At 41.2% G+C, this 13,312-nt stretch overlaps 1 long non-coding RNA gene across 1 annotated transcript in view; it reads left to right on the plus strand.

The window, feature by feature from the left end:
* Positions 1-13,312, plus strand: part of LOC310881357 — a 96,803-nt gene that overhangs the window by 59,829 nt on the left and 23,662 nt on the right. Inside the window, exons 8-11 of the long non-coding RNA XR_014572315.1 lie at positions 169-367; positions 2,532-5,345; positions 6,653-6,837; positions 9,564-10,125. This is a non-coding gene — a long non-coding RNA (uncharacterized lncRNA). The remainder of the gene's footprint in view (positions 1-168; positions 368-2,531; positions 5,346-6,652; positions 6,838-9,563; positions 10,126-13,312) is intronic.

Raw genomic sequence — 13,312 nt, forward strand, 5'->3', positions numbered from 1 at the left:
ATAATAATGTCCCGTAACACTACGCTTCTTCAGTTGCCTCCAATTTTTTCCACAGAAGTAAAGCAATTTTCAGTTGTCCTTACTTTCCCCAGAGTGCCACAGCAGACATTTATGGCTGAATAAATATATTCTCCCCTGCAACCTCCGTTTGTGTTTTGCTCTCTTCAGCAACTGCACATCTGTTTCTGCCGAGCAATCACCTGTGTGTGATGCAGAAAGCACCGGAGTGACTTCACTGTGAGCAACAAGAGCAAGAGCTGGGGTGAGCTGGACTCTGGGAATCTATGAAGATGGACTACATTTTTGGCATAACATCACTGACAAGAATGTCTTGGGAGCTACAAAACAATTTACAAAATACACCAAGGTATGAAACATTATTAATTTTTCAGTGTTCCCCACCCCTGTATTTTGGGTGAAATCTCTCTAAACCTCCCTCCCAAGAAATGATAGAGAGAGAAACCCCTTCAGCTTGGTGTTCCCAGATGGGAATGGCTGAAAGCAGAGGCTTGAACATTGCTCTGCCCCATTCCAGAGGCTTGCTGGGGGTGCCGAAACCAGCCATGGACAGATCATCCTAGGTACAGAGCCACACGGCCAGAATCTTGTATCCAACATCTGACATGGGCAGGCATGGCATCGCTGCTGCTGCCATGTGAACGGCCCTTCCTCTGCCTGGGGTTTTCGCATCTCTCTCTAGTTACTGTTTTCTTGAACTGAAGATCGAAATGCAGCTGCTGGACAACAGCTCTGGGAAGATGTCCTGTCTTCTCTGGTGGATTTCCTCAGCAGGGAGCTGCGTGATGTGGTGTATCTGGGCACAAAAGGTTAAAGAGGGCCAGGGCGCTGCTTGTCCTTCCTCCTGTGCCTGGAGGAAGATGGCAGGCCCTGCTGCTCTGACAGTGCTTGACACAGATTTGGCAACGGATAGCAGGGAAGTTCAGCGTGCATTTGGTATTTCTTTAGTTGGCTTTGAAAGCTGTACATTCAAAACAGTGAAAGCAATGGGCCCAGCTGCACAATACTAATTTTGTGTTGCCACTTCATTTAGATAAATTACTCCTGTGAGTTACTAATAAAAACAAATGTTAGCTTGTGTCAGAATTAGTGAACAGTTCTGATAACAGGAGCATCTATTTTTAGTTTTCTATTAACCCAGTTCAGCCTAACATCAAGTTGTATTAAACTTAGAAGACACAAATAGGATCCATGCTGGTTAGTTATTTGCCTTGAAACATGCCAAAAGCATCTCTTCTGCTTCGCGTAGCAGGTGGGATAAATGTGTAGCTGAAAGGCAAGTTATCTGTCTAGTCCCAAGCAACTCTTATCATCCGGTGCGTTAGTAGCGGGCGTTGAAGCATTAAGTAGGGCAGCAGGCTCAAGCCAAGGAATGAGCATAGCAGAGGGCCGCCAAAGACGTGGACCAAGGAACCCGCCCTACAAAGAGCGTTTTCCACAGCTGGAACAGCTGCGTTTGGCTGGCTGCACGGCACAGCTCATAGAAAAGCAGGCAGCCTGAGGCACTTGTGGACGGTGCTGGGAAGGTTTTGGCATGGCAGATGCCGTCTCTGCAGACGGAGGCACGTTATTAGGGACGTGTTAGCATCTGTTTTTGAACATTTCTGCCACTGATGCTAGAGGAGGAAATCGCACCTGGGAAGCTGAACGCCTGGTCCTGTGTCAGCAGTGCTGAATGCCAGAGGCACAGCACCGTCGGTGTCATCCTTCCCAGGTGTGTTTGCCCTACCAGTGCTGGAGTGTGGGGGTAGAGAACGGCCGTGGGCTCTTGTGCTGGCTTCTTGAGAAACTGAGGCCCAAACAACATGATTTGGTGTTTACCTAATGAAGTTTTTTGCTGTTTATTGGAAAATTTGTTCAATTATCTCAAAGGTTACTGTTTAGAATTTATATCATATGAAGTTACATATTCTCCCAGAGCAACGTAAGAAGAAACACAATGTAAACAGAAAAATCCAGACCTAGTTTAGTTTCACTTAGTTTAGAGCAGAGAGAATGTGCTTGATGATAATTCTTGAGAAGTTTTGCAAGTTTTTTTTTCACTGACTCCCTTTTTCACCCTTTTCCAAATTTTTAGATTTTATCAACTAATTTTATTTTATCAACTAACAGTAGCTTTGATATTAAGTGCATTGCTAAAACAATTAGCATGCACAATTAAATCTCTACTTATACTAATTTTTCTCTTCATGGGAAGAATTTTATTTCAGCTCCTCATTATTTTAAAGCAATCTGCAGAAAAAGTATCATTAGGAAAATTAGGCTGATGGCATTTGGGGCGAGCTAAACGCACTGTTAAGCAAATCAGAAATTAGTGTAAATTTCTTTCATTTGACTTCATTTGCTGTGGATCAAGTTTGATACTAATGATGAAAAACAGGTCAAGCTTTTAAAAACATTGAGGTCTTTCTGCACAACAAAACTGAGTAAAAGTGCAAAAGTAAAACCTGGATTTTTTTTTCATGATCTAAGCTGGAATATTTTTAATAATTCTTTTTTCTGTTGAAACCAAGGTGCAGTCTTGTCTCAGAGAACATCACACGTACATGAAGAGCCTTTCAATGTCTCAGAAACAGGGCAAGGTATGCTTTGTGTGTGCCAGCAGAAGGCAGAGGGACTTTGGCGGAGCTGTGCATATCCACATCTGCCTGGTGCCAAGATCAGGTTTTTGTTCACTGTGCTGCTCCAAAAGTGCAGAAAAAGAAGTGGATGAGTTTAGTCCAGCATGATAACTGATATTTGGGATCATTTTTACCTAATGACTTGTATTTTGCTGCTTCACACTGAGCTCAGATGTTGCTGCATTGTGGGATGCTCACTGAGTCTTTGTTTTAGTGTAAAACCACTTCCTCTGTGGCACAACTGGTCCTTGCCCTTTGGAAGTGCATGGCTTCTGTGTATTGTGAAAAGGCTCAGTACCTGGATTGTGTCCTGTGATGTGATAAATATATAAAGGGTAGGAGAGAAAAGAGAAGAAATTAAATGCCACAATTCTACAGTTACTTGTATACCTGTCTAATAGCAGTTGGAGTATTCAGGGTAGAAAATTAGATGTCATCGGTACACTTGGAGAAGTACGGAAATGTATCCTGTGGGCATTAAAGCACCAAGGAATATGGAGAAGCTGCTGCTGACTAGCAAAATAGCAATCAATAGATAATACAAAAGGAGAAGAGAACAAACCTACAAGCCAACCAACCAACCAACCAAAACCAAAAACAAAACCAACAGAAGAATACAGAACCCCGAGAGCACTCCTGAAATTTTGCTATTTGTAGAATCACTTAACATGGTGTTTGGTTGCATCAATGTCCTCTGTCAGAACATTTTTGCATCAGAAACCAATGCATTATTTACAATGTAAATGATCATTTTGTATTTATTCAAAAGCCTTTTCAATTGTGCTTTGTTAAATCATGAGTAAAGCCCTGAAGACAGAAGTCTCTGGACAGACTGTGCTGCATGCTGCTGCAGCTCATGCCCTCTTCCTCTGAAGTCAGCAAAAGCCACAGCAGGAGAACACAAGAATACCTGGGCCCTTTTCTGTGCTTGTCTGATAAGGTCCTAAGTGTATCAGGTGCTACGGCAAAATGCTGGAAGGTTCTGAAGAGCTGGTGGTTTCAGCGGAAGTGTGAGTACTTGGAAGATACGTGGACTGGTGGTACTAAAACCCCATCTCACTCCTATGAGCTGGAGCTGAGAGAAGGTGATCCCATGCAGGAGGTGCAATTGAAGGTAAGACTGAGAAAGGGTTGAAGATGAAGCAGAAGATAAGTTCCGTGCTCAGAATCTCCTGATCAAAGACAGCCAAATACTGAAAGTTTGCTTCACTGTATTTTCCTTCCCGTCTTTCACTGGATGTGAATGAACAGGGAAATCTTCTATATACTCCCTCAGTGTATAAAAAAGATGTGCTTTGATTTGAGAATGGGATGCCGTTTTGACTGGAATGGTAGAAAGCATGTCAGTAGTTTAACAGTTGTAAAATTAGAAGGAAAGAAAACCCCAAAGAGATGAGAAAATAACTCGTATTAAAGCAATAGAATAGTTTTATGCTATAATAGCATTCTGTGCAGCTTAAAGCAGCTCAAAGCAATGCTCTTCACACAGTATCTGCCAAATCCTATCAGGAGTGTAAAGTGACATTATGAAGTCTCCGGATGTATTTTCATGTCATTGGGCTGATTTGTGTCATTTGATGAATTACACATTTGTAAAGTCAATGTTATTCACCCTGTGTATTTTGCTTTTGTCAAAGTTCTCTGCTATAGACAATAGCAATTCATATAAGAGTTATCACTTCATTAGATCTTACCATCACCTTATTTAAAAAAATTCATTTTCCAGTAGTGTTGGTATAAAAGATTAATGGGGTACAGGAAGATACATTAGGTGAATTCTCTTTAATTTTGCTTAATCACATCTGCTATTTTTTTAAACACGAGGCAAAAGGGAAAATTAAATCTGTGTGAGAGGCACAGGACAAACTCTTGTTCTCTTGCTCATGGCAGTTGAGCCCAGGACGGGTCCGTTAACCCCTGATGTGACTGGGGGATGGCTCAATCCCAGCCTGCCTGGGCTGGACACGTCGTAGGCGACTTCAGCTTGATCCTGTGTTACCCCTTAGGGCTTCTCCAGCTCCTTTCAAGGCAGAGAATGGGCAGGTGTGCTGAACTCGAGGCTCTGAGGAGTACTCACAGGTGGTGAGATGAACCCACTTCTGTTGAGCTCTAGGTGAGACGTGCACCTGGGTTGCCAGGAAGGACTTTGTTCGTGTAGGCGCTCTGGTGCAGTGATAGATGGGGTTTTGTCTTCAGTAGATGCATGCAATAATTAATCCTGTGAAGGCTTAGAAACCAGAAAAATGTCTGCAGCAGGACATTGAGTGGGAATGCTTTTAAAATTCTCTTGATAGGTGCTGGTGATTTTTAACTGTATTGAATTATTTAGACGGAGCCTTTTGGTCCTCCAGGATCTGTGCTGAAAGTGCTGTGGTAGGCATTATTCCTCTAATTTGAACAATGACCTTGCACGTGAGGAACAACTGCCTGTTGCAGCTTGTTGCCATAGGTAAAATTATTCTGGCAAACACAAGATAAAAAGAAGAGCATCTTAGTAGTAATATAACTTGTGACAGTGAGTTGTTTACAGGTTTAATGATAGCTTACAGATCAATGTACATTGCAGGAAGTCTCGTTCATCATAGTTTTGACTTGATCGTTACCTTGTGGCAAGTTCTCCACACCTTTCTGAAAACCCTCTGCACCCCCCCAGCAATTCCCCTTGAGCAGCGCCTCCACGATGCGACCACCTCACACCTCACTCTGGTTGGTACCCTTCTTGAAAGTGTTATTAATCTGTTGACTTTTGAATGTGCTGTGAAATCAAAAGTGACTCTGCTACTGTTGCTACATTTACGTTAATGTATTAACATAAGTATTAATAAGTACTGGACTGCATGTGGCAAATCTGACTCACTGACTGGGATTCTTCAAGGTCTTGATTGACAAAGACTATCCTTCCTAATTTCCTGGTTTTAAAAACAGAAATAGTAATAAATAAATAAAAACCTGTTTCTTCTGATCATGTGTTCTTTTAGACAAATTATTTCTTGACTTATTTTTTCTTGAAGCTTATCAGCTTTTGCATTTCATTTTCAAGTTTTATTTATTTTTTTTGCCTTAGGTCTTGTTAGGTAAGCTGACTTTGAGAGGAACGTTTATCAGCTCTATTTTAGTTTTGTATGAAAAGTTTAGTGGCTTTTCTGATGACCCAGCATAATGTCTTCCTCATTTATTAAAAAAAAAAAAAGAAAGCCCATAAAATAGAGTTAAAAAGGACAATCCTAAATTCTATTTGCTTTGTCTTTTGTCTTATCCTTCCTCTCCTCTCCTCTCCTCTCCTCTCCTCTCCTCTCCCCTCCCCTCCCCTCCCCTCCCCTCCCCTCCCCTCCCCTCCCCTCCCCTCCTCTCCTCTCCTCTCCCCTTCTTTTCCCACACCATACAATACTTCTATTAGATACTGTATTTGATCACACATAACAGTGAGTTTTATCAATCATATGAATTAAGTAATAACACTGAGCAGCTATTTGCTCTATTCTGGCTAATTTTTCATAGTGGTATAGGATTTTAATAGCCTCACTTGAGCTGTACTGCATAGTTAAGAACACATCTGCTGAAGAATAAGTCATCCATTTGAATAGTCTAAATAAATAGATTTGGTCCTGTATTGTAATTAACTCAAGTTTTCAAATTTGTGTTTGTTATTCCAAAAAGGGAGAACAGAATGAAAATTTCAGAAATGTGTCATAGTATAATTAAATATATTTATGGCTGTATCTATCCATCTCTTTGTCTATCAAAACCTGCATCCTTTCCTTCCTCTAGAGCAGCATAAGACTTGTTAGTGCTTTCTACACCAGTGTTTTAAAACTTTGGCTGGGCCATTGCAGTCGTAAGCTGGTAGATGTTAGGAAGGGGGAAAAAAAAACAAAACAACTTGTACAGTGACTTTACTGTCAATGAACTGAAGCAGATGAGGTTTGTCAGACCACTTTTTGTGTGTGTGTGTTTGTGTGTGGGGGGGAAGTAGTACCAAATTGAAATGTATCATCTTGACCTGACTCTCACAGGAAAGCCTTTGAAATACCTAAAGACAAACGCGGATCAGTTACTTGTCCTGTAAGATGCAAAGAGAGAGAGAGAGAGTGGTGCATCACTGCTGTTTCCTGAAGCTGAAGTGTTGAGGACATATATCAAATCCGTGTAATGGAGGAGCATCACATGGGAAACGCAGCCTTCAAGAGAGATTTTAATGGTAGGTTAAATTCTAGTTCTAAGAGTGATAGTTGAATGAAAGTACAACATAATTATGGATTACAGGTATTAAGTTGCAGAGCAATTGCAGTTGTCTCTCAATATACATTTCTTGTCATCCTCTACTGGGGCTCTGCTCCTCCTGCCAGTTCTGGGAAGAAGGAGATGATTCAAAGAGCAGCTAAAATGATTAAAGCTAGGATGGGATTTATGAGGAAAGATTAAAGAATTAAATATGTATAGGCTGGCTAAATGATGACTTAAGGGGAAGTATAACTTTTTATGAGTGTTTGAAGGTTACAAATATAAAGGATTGGAAGAACCATTCAGCATGGCACAAGCAGAATTGCAAAGAGTAATGTGGTGATGCTAAGAAAAAGTAAATTTTCAAATGCCAGTGATACCATTTGATCACATTTATGTAAAGAAAAAAAACAGAACCCAACATAACTATGTGGAAATGACAGGAATGTAGGAATGTCTTCAGTTCTCAGGTTCTTAGGTTTTTAGTTGCTACGCTTCTCACAGGAACGCAGCCAGCTTGCTGATGCAGCGCTTGGCTGAGGTGCACAGTGACATTTCCTGCCTGCAACAAGAGAGAAGGTGTAGTTAGATGCACTGCAGAAGAACTCTAGCAAATGGAGACAGGGTTGAATTTCATTGGTCTTCTATCAAAAGAACAACTGCGTGTGGGGAAAACCCCACTGCTGCCTGCATCTACCTTCCTCTCTGAAGCTGTTGTAAGGGAACCTGTTTTCTCACTGGTTTTGATACATGGATAAAAATCTATTCCTAGGGTGCAAAGTGGGAATTTCATTGTATATAAAAGTGGTAGATGCTGGGTGGAAAATGGACGAGATTATAGACCTTGTTTGTCCTTGGATCTGAGTTACAGACTATGGCACGTTCCCAGGCTGTAGACTAGATGAGCAAGATTGATTTGAAAAGATGCCAGATTAACTAAGGTAGAACTAAAAGGAATTAACATGAGAAAAGACTGCCTGGCTCATGGAGATCAGCTCGGCAGTCACAGGCCAGGCTGTCTGGAAGGCTCTAGGAAACACCCAAAGAAGTATCTGCACTGATGAAGAGCTTATTGTTGCCTTTGTCTTAATGTTTATGTATTTCATGTCATAATCAGAGGTGCCATATTGCCTGTACTAAGAAATGTGAAGTTCTACACACTGGTTGCAAGTTGAAAAATATCACGTCATTAGTAAAGATAGAAAATCTTGTCATTTTGCTAGTTGAGACCTATAGCATTAAGCAGGTTACGGAAAACAGTTGAGAAGTTACAATCCATACTGCATCACATCACCCCAAACTGTGTGACTGTGTGGCTTGGGCTTTCATTTGTTTACTTTTGCTCTTTTTCTGAGATGATCTAAAGGAGACATATATATACATATATTTTTGATATGGGCTTAACCTTCGTATGAGGAATCATTTCTATTTCAAAACCCAAGTGTTATACTGGTTGAACACCAAGCAGGTTTTTTTCAATTACCTTAATACACTTTCCCAAAGCACTTCTTTTTCTAGGTAATTTGTTTTTATATCTCACCCAGAACTCTGAAAATTCAGGGAGGCCTTCTTATTGTTATCCTTGAGTGATGACCCCGAGTTAAACAGCATCAACTAAATATCTGCAAGGTGGCTGAGAACAAGTTTCTGAAGACTGTTCTGGGAAGCGATGGTGGGGTTGGCACCGCAGGAGCAGAGCTGGGGCAAGTGTCCTGGCACAACTCCTCCAGCCCCTTCTCACACAAAGCAGTTCGCTTACTTTGGACAGCACTGTGCCCCCATGTCCCCAGGGGGGACAGAGTGCTAACATGCTGGTACCCAGCATCACCAGCATAGAGCTCGAGGTGGGACCTGGGACCTGACCCTCATTTTCCTAAAGATTTAAACTAAAATGAGAGCCAGCTTTGCCAGATTGCCACCTTCAGATTAACTATCCTGAGGCAGACAATATTTTGTTGCTCTGTAGGGGAATTAGATTCATATATTAGACAAGAAAATCATGTAGCACCCTTTAGGAGCTTCTCTAGGTTTTATTTGGGGATGTATATATATACACATATATATTTTGGGATGTGTGTGTATATATATATATATGTATGTATATATAAAAGAATATATGAAAACCAGAGGAAGTATTCTTATTAACTAGCTAGGTTGAAATATGGTTGTGTTGACAACGCATAATAAGATACAGACATTTCAACTAAAAAAAAAAAACAAAACACACAAAAATCAAATTATTTCCCAAAGATAGGCATCATGGATGAAATTGCCTCCATACGTCACACTAATTAAAGTCTGTGAGATTTGCTGTGACTGTCAGCTGGTATTTACTTTTCTGCTTAACTGTCTGATAATGGTGCTGAATTAACCAAACAGATGATCTTTTGATTTCTTTGCATGCCTATGTCATGTCTTACACTGACAGGTATCTTTTCTGACCATTTCATCAAAACACAAGCACTGAAAAGTTACAGTGGATTTAGTGTTTTTTTGTTTTTTTTTTTTTTTTTTTTTTTTTTGCCAACGGGATCAATGGGATGTTTCCATTGCATTCCAGGAGATCTACTCTATTAAACCTCCTCTGAAAGCCTCCTGTGACAAAACAGCAGCAGATTGCATTTTTCTCTTTCCTTAAAGCACTTTTCTGTCCATTGAGGAGCCTCGTTGCCACTTTCACATGGACTTTCCTCCTGTCTACAGGCCATCAGTGGTGCAGAGACCACGCACCAAGCAATGCTGATTCTCCAGATGTGCCCAGAGGTGCCCGGGCAGCCAAGGAGGAGACACCCCTGCACTGACCCAGCACTGGAGCATCCTTGTGGGCTGGACCGAGGGAAGTAAATGGGCAGTAAGAGCAGCCGGCACTTTGAAAAAGGGGTGGCAGGCCGGATGGGGTCAGCAGAAAAATATTTATAGTGGAAATGGTGGAGCTTCCTTTGCACAGCTGATTTTTGATGTGGTTCTCTTGTCTTTAGAAAGATGATACTCCAGTAAGCGATCCTGCGTCTTAACAGAGCTGTCAGCAAATGACTCCTGTCCCAATGTTTTGGTGCCATTTTTCCTGAGCGGCCTGTGTAATCGATGGTGAATCTTTACATGCCCAGAGTGAGTTACTCAGATCCAAAGCCATTCTGGAAACAGTCTGTCTGACAGCCTTTTTATTGGCAAAGAAGCTATTTAAATGAGAAACCTGTGTGAGAGATGAACTAGCTGCCCCATGCGATGGCAAGCGGAAGCTGATGAATTCTGCTCGGGCAACCAGGTGACCTTTCTGCTTTCCACTCTAATTACTTTCCTGTCAGATGTTCAATTAGAGTGACAGGGTCCCAAATTCCCAACGATCTCTGTTTTGTCTTAGAAGATTAAAGGGTGGCAACTATTTTCAATATGATTATCATCATTATCTCTGGGCGATTTTATACTTCAGAAGTCAAAGTCATAATAGCCCAGCTCACTGCAATTATTTGCAAATTGCCTTAATGTATTTTCCAGAAGCTTTTCCTGCACTTTGTAATTTATTTATTTGCTAAGCCAATAGAACATTAAAATGCTAAAATGTCTATGAACCTATATGAAGCCTGTCTGATGGTAACTTGCATGGACTCAGACAGCATCCTCTTTACCTACCAGTAATCTTATACATATTTTGTTAAAATACCCCTATGGATGTTCTTTTAAGTAAAATACTTTGAAGAATTCCTCCCTTTTTTCTTTTTTTCTTCTTTTTCTTTTTGGAGATGTTGCAGTAGTTCTCTATGGTGGTAGAAATGTTTGTGAAAATATTCGTACAAACCAGTACAGGAAAATATCTACAGACAGAAAACATGGTTAGCTTCTCAAAACATGCCTTTTCTCTGGAAGCATGTTTCTAAAGTGGAAGACTGACCCACCGAGGAATGGAAACAGCAGCGTACTGGGAACCACACAGTGGGGCTCCATTTTCTGTTGCAGAAGCAAGCAGGTCTAAGAGCTACTAGGGTGTTTTTGGGTGCACTCACTGAATGCACTTCTTATTCTCAATGGGGAGTAGAGGATGGAGAGATGATGTACCCTGTGTATTAAACTGAAACTAACCCAAATAGCTTATAAAATACGCTCAGCTAATTATTCAGGAGTAATTTACAGACCAAGAGTTACATTGCAATAATTGTGAATAATGAGTAAACCACAAAAAAATGGTAGATGGCTCGCAGGCATTTTGTGAACAGAAAATGAGGCTAAATTCATTGAATAAATTAATTGCTATGGATTATTCTTTCAGCTTTAATCTGCCGCCTGCTGAAAGAAATCTGTGCAAATGGAAAAGCCGGTCCATAGCTTTCATTTTGAAATGTGGCTGCTTTGCACTGAATAGAAGAGAAAAGAGGCCTGAAAGGCTTTTTGCTGTGTTATAATAATGTATCATGCTTGTAACACAATTTTCACCTTCAAAGTTTTACCTGCCCTTTGGGATGGGGCAGTTTTATAATCCCATTTTATTAGCGAGAAGCAGATGGAGAGCCTGCAGGGAGGAGAGGTGATTTTTCCCAAGGCCACACATTGTCTCTTTGGCAGAATTCGAGTTGGAGCTTGGGATTTTACAGTCCCTGGCTGATGCTTATGATATTTTTCTGTTTGAAGACTTCCCTTTCCTGCAAAAACATGCATAAGGGGAGATGAACAAAACAACCCTAAGCTGATTTGAGGCTTTGCCAATGAAAATGCAGAGGAAAAGAAGAAATGAGAAGATGTCCTCCAGTCCATTTTAGAAGATCAATCCTGGCAAAGAGGAATTATATTTTAAGAACCAGACAGATTGTCTCAGATTTACTATCTTAGAGGACAGAAGTGAAGGCGAAGCATTTTTCTGTAAGGATTATGATTACCTAACAGGGTCTTATCATTACCAGGAGAAATGACCCTAGTTTAGAAATGATCTGTTCATTTATAAGTAGTTGTTGCTTTTTAATAGTGCAGGTTTTTCTTACTGCTATTAATATTAATAAAAATAAAGTTAAGGCCCATGTCTTTACTTGGATGAAATTTGTGATTTAAAACATAATTTGAAGAGCCTTTTAGATCAATCCATGGATTTTATAAGCTGCTGGCAGCAATTTATGTGGATGTTAGACCACAAAATCCTTTCAGGTACTGAGCACAAGCTGTCTGTAATGCCCTAGCTTGCGGCAGCCTTTTCTTTCCCGACTTGGTTTGGCGTGGCCAGGTGCCTTAACAGGGTGTCCTTGAGCTGGGAGTGTCTTGTGACAGCCCGGCAGCTTAGGACAAGCTCTCTGCTATTAATGGGACTCCGAGTGGTATCACTTGGCTCAGATTTATGTACTGTGCAAGTCATCCCTTTGAGAAAGCTTTAGCATTCCTCCGTGCTGGAACTGACATCCCCTTGCTGCCGTTATTTATAGCAGGGCACTTTTGCACCCTGCCTGACTTGCTGCACGGCGATAGTAAACAAATCTATAAGTACTCTCTCATTTAGCTTCCAGTCTGAAGTGAGCTGCATAACACAGCAGCCAGCTTGGCCGTAAGGGCGTGCTGTTGCTGGAGAGTTTTGTTGAACAGAGTACAATTACCCCATCTGGCATGTTCATATCCACTCATTTTATCAAAATAGATTCTTCCCCTCCATTTGATAAAGTTTAACAGAGCAGAACAAGAACCCAAATGTTAACATGAGCCATAAGGTAACACAAGAGGAGGCGCAGTTCTGTCAGTCACAGGGAGCCATCTGAGGAGGCCAGGCCCTCCCGCTCCCTCAGCAGAGGGGGTGCTGCTCCCACCGAGGGGTGCCGCAATGGCACTGCCCTTCCCTGGGCTCCCAGTCTTCTTTACTGCAGATTTTAGTCTTTGGCAATCCTTACGGAAAAAAAGTCACCTTTCTCATTGTGATCTCCACTGCTGGAATAGAGTTACAAAATGCTGACTGTCACATCATGTTGGTTTTTGTTGCTGTAGGCTTCTTCAGTGCGTACCTTTTTTGAGCATCCCTCAGTTCCTGTTCTTTCTGGACAGGAAAGCCTTTCCTCTTCTGAGGCTGCAGGTCTGAGGGCCGTGTTTATCAGAAATGTCTAAGCCCGCTGCTCCCACGGGGCACTCCCAGCTTGCCTGGTGTGTGTGTGTTATGCGGTGTATGTCAGCGGTCTCTGCACTTGTGCGGTGATCTGTGTCCCCATTGATCTGCTCTTAAAAAAGGTTCTTAATTTTCTTGTGCAGCTTCAAGCATTAATTGAGAGTCAAACTTCCAGCATTCCCTTGAAATGACACCAACATAAAAAAATTAAAATGTGTCTTTTCCTGACATGACTGAAGCTGTAAAATGATTTGTATAAAAATGAAAATCAAAATAAATAAATCAAAATCTTTCCTGCGTGTTCAGGAAGGTTAAACCTCCAGTAGCAATAGTAAAAAAACATTGCACTGAGTTTTGCAGAATAATGTCACTCTTTTATTTTATT

Source organism: Anser anser (assembly GCF_964211835.1).
Source record: "Anser anser genome assembly, chromosome: 14".
Lineage (NCBI taxonomy): Eukaryota > Metazoa > Chordata > Aves > Anseriformes > Anatidae > Anser > Anser anser.